Source organism: Micropterus dolomieu, linkage group LG01, assembly GCF_021292245.1.
Source record: "Micropterus dolomieu isolate WLL.071019.BEF.003 ecotype Adirondacks linkage group LG01, ASM2129224v1, whole genome shotgun sequence".
In the NCBI taxonomy this organism is placed as follows: Eukaryota; Metazoa; Chordata; class Actinopteri; order Centrarchiformes; family Centrarchidae; genus Micropterus; species Micropterus dolomieu.
In genome coordinates this window covers 48882652-48886415 of record NC_060150.1, presented here as the reverse complement: position 1 = coordinate 48886415, position 3764 = coordinate 48882652, and positions in this window count along the sequence as shown.

Below are 3764 nucleotides of genomic sequence, written 5' to 3'. Positions count from 1 at the left end.
TGGAAAAAAGGTCAGCCTTGACTGATGCTCTGTTGTCTTTTATTGAACTTCCTTGCAGTGAGCAACGTACAGACCAACGGAAGAGCTGAACAGAAATTCACAGACAGAAAATAAGACAATGCATTAGCTTAACACATAACCGGAAAGTTAGCAATTTGCACAAAATACACTCAAATGTACTCAGACACAAACTATAGCAGTAAACATACCTTGTAGCCGCTCTGGACTGGTGCTAAAGTACCTTTATCTTTTGAACACTTGTCCTTCTCTTTTTCTCTCTAGGTGTCGTTACCGCTTCACTACTATTTTCCCTCTTGTTAATTTCCCTTTCTTCCATGTGTATAGTGTCCTTTCAAAATAAACTTCCGGTTAAACAGGAAACATGAAATAAAGACAAAGCATCACAGGAAACATTTAAACCTTGTTCTTCGTCATTTACACAACATGTTTGAGCAAAGAGGATTTGCAGCCCAAGGAAACCATTTTGATCGGGGAGACTTTTGACTTCTTTTTTTATGTCACATTAAAAAACAGGCTCCTTTTCTATCATAATAAATCCTCAACCAGGATCACTAGACACACACACACACACAATAACAAGTTAAACGTTAAGAAGCAGTGAACCATCCTCCTCTAGTGAACATATAACATGTCTGATCCCCCACAGAGCCCTGAAAGGATCCACATTACTAGTCAGTGTGTAGAAAGCGTGCTCTACTCTCAGACGAGCTGCAACCAGACCTTTCAGGTTCCGCACCACATCCGTCCAGCCCTGACCCAACATCTGACTCTTCCTGGTCTTCCAAACTTCTAGCTCAGCTGTCCCAAATAAAAAACTGATTAAAGCCAACATCAGTTTTTTCCTTACTGTATTATTTTGGTCCAAAGACAAACAGAGAGGACAGAGAAATCCTCTCCCAAAGCTTCCACCCATTCCTTCAGCACTCTAAAAAGACCACCTAGCCGAGGACAACCCACCACTAAGTGCTCTAATGTTTCCCTCTGAGTGCAGAATGGACAGCCCTCCCCAGTGCCTGGATCCAGGTGAGCTCTGTGTCTGTTCGTAGCCATTGCTCCAAGTATCATCCTTTTCTCAACAGGGGGTTTATACAGGACCCTCCACCCGCCTTTAGGGGTAACGTCTGAAGCAAACACCTCACACCATCTCCACTCCTTGACTCCGGCCAGAGAGCGAAGGTTCAGCACCTTCACACAGCTGTAGTACAGCTGCTTCTTCCCACAGGAGCTGAATCTACCCAGCACTGGTGTTTTCATGGAGAGAAGAAGTCTCCTCTCGTCACTCCTCAGCAGCAGGACAGACGCTCAGAGAGGGAAAAATGTACACTGCCAGACTTCCTCCACACTGGGGTCGTGTGGGCGTCAGTGTCTGCCAGGCATCAATCACCCAGCTGTAGAAAGGTGTGAGTCCTGTCAGGCCAACTTCAGATGGTCTCAGCAGAAATAACCGTTTATCCAGTGGTGGTGGCACCAGCACAATGAACTTGTGCCACAGAGATGATGCGACCAGATTATTCACCATCAGAGCTCTTCCACTATAGGACAGGTGAGGTAGCAACCATTTCCATTTAGACAACCTGGCTTCTACCTTTTCCAGCACTCCCTCCCAGTTCTGCCTCTGAAAATCCTCACTCCCTAGAAAACTCGTAGGCTTTTTATACCCCTTTTTCCCCACCTAAGGTTCCCAGGAAGACCAGGAGTGCTCCCCACGCACCACTCCCCCACTAAACAAGCCTCACTTTTTCCCCAGTTCACCCTGGCAGAGAAAGCTTTTCCAGACAAGGCCAAACTTTCTTATAACTCTTGAATGTCTCCCTGATTGCAAATAAATACATTTGCATCATCAGCATATGTTGATACAACAACAGGGGGCGTCTGAGACAGCTCAGGCAGGGAATGACCCCCCAGTCTGCTCCTCAACCTGCAGAGGAGAGGCTCAATAGCAAAGCTGTAAAGCTGGCCTGAGATGGGGCAGCCTTGCTTGATCCCTAACTGGTACAGGAACACTCAACCCACCTCCCACCTTCACCACACAACAAGCATCACGGTACAGCAGCTTTGCCCAAGACAGAAAACCCTCCCCAACACCAAAAGCCTATAAGGTAGAAAAAAGGAACTCCACACGGTCGAAAGCCTTCTCCTCAATAGATATGATACCAACATTGATGTTATATACTATATACTGCAAATATCAAAAACATCTCTCATTAAAATCAAACATAGACCTGTCCGGTACACAGTACGATTGATCTGCACCAATTAAAAAGTAAATAACAGTTTTCAATAAAGTAAAAATATAGTTTTTATAAATTTATGAGAATTGATACCCAATTATGAAGATTCATAAAATCAAAATTTATTCCTCGTTTCAGGGCACCACCGGAGTTGTTATAATCCTAGAGTCTCCGGACCTCTAGGTAGTTTTAATAATTATACAATTATTACTAGTGATCATTTAGTTAATAATCACTCAATTATCTTAAATCAGTCAGTCAGTCTCATATCTAAAGGGTCAATTCTCTTGGCAGGAACTAGAAATAGGCAACACACACAGCTCTTGATTATATTACAGTGAATTTATTCTCTAACTAAGGTGATAAAAGATGGTTGGATACAGGGAACATAAACATTTGCTGAACAATGAGCCTGGAGGTTCGATTGTGGGAAGCATTTGACTCATACAGCATAGAAGAGCTAATGAAAGTAAACTAATGTGATTTTAGGAGTTAAAATGGACATCTGATCACAGAACATGTGTTTAGTCTTACTGCTTGTCGACAGCCTGCTTTTGGCCTGTTGCTGGTCCCACGCTAGCTGCTGATCCTGGCTTTTTGCTAGGGATTCTCCGTGTCTGATTGAAAACGCCTCCTCTGTCTGGCAATTCGGCTGTTTTCAGGTTTCCTTCGTTGTAGCTGGCGAGACCACGTGGCTTGGTCTGACCTCGGTGAAGTTGGCTCGACGAAAAAGGCTTAAAATGGAACTTGGTCGTTCCTGAATTAGTCCAGTGTAACTTAACGGACTGATAACTTTAACAAACAAAAGAAATAAAGAAATTAAAAACAAACTGAAGGGCAGATCGACCGGCGAGGCACGCCGAACGCGTGCCGAAGCGTCCAGCGAGCCGAGCAGAGTGGAAGAGAAGAGAGCGCGAGAGTTCGCGTGTCGCTCTTTTGTTGCCTGGGCCGTGGTTCCCCAGGGGGCGTCTCAGGTTTCCCAAGAGACTGCCTCTCTAAACTTAATGTCTAAAAAGAAATCTATTTGCACGTATTATAATCAAACATTTTCCACAATCAAACGGTTGTACTGTTCTAAGCATTTGGTAACAGGAAACAATTGTCACATTATTGGTCAGGATTTTTATACATTTAACGGCATTTCTGACGAGGGCATGTAATACTTATTTTATCCACTTGGGGGAGCTCAGGTTACATGAGCTTGGATTACATTAGATGAAGAAGTGTCTTGCTGAAAATAAAAACACTGCACAAGTAACTTTCTTTTCAGCACTAATATCAACAACAGATTTTGTGAGATTTGGCGCTATATAAATAAAATTGAATTGAACAGATAACAACAACAGTTAACATAACTACTCAAATAGAGGCAAACATATTCAGGTAACTAAAGATTTAATTAAACTTAATTAAATGCTTTGAGTCTTTGGAGACTGCAGTCTTTGGCCATTCAAAGTTCAGTGTCTGGACCATGTCACACTTGGGTGAGACAGGGGTTTTCCTTTTTGATGT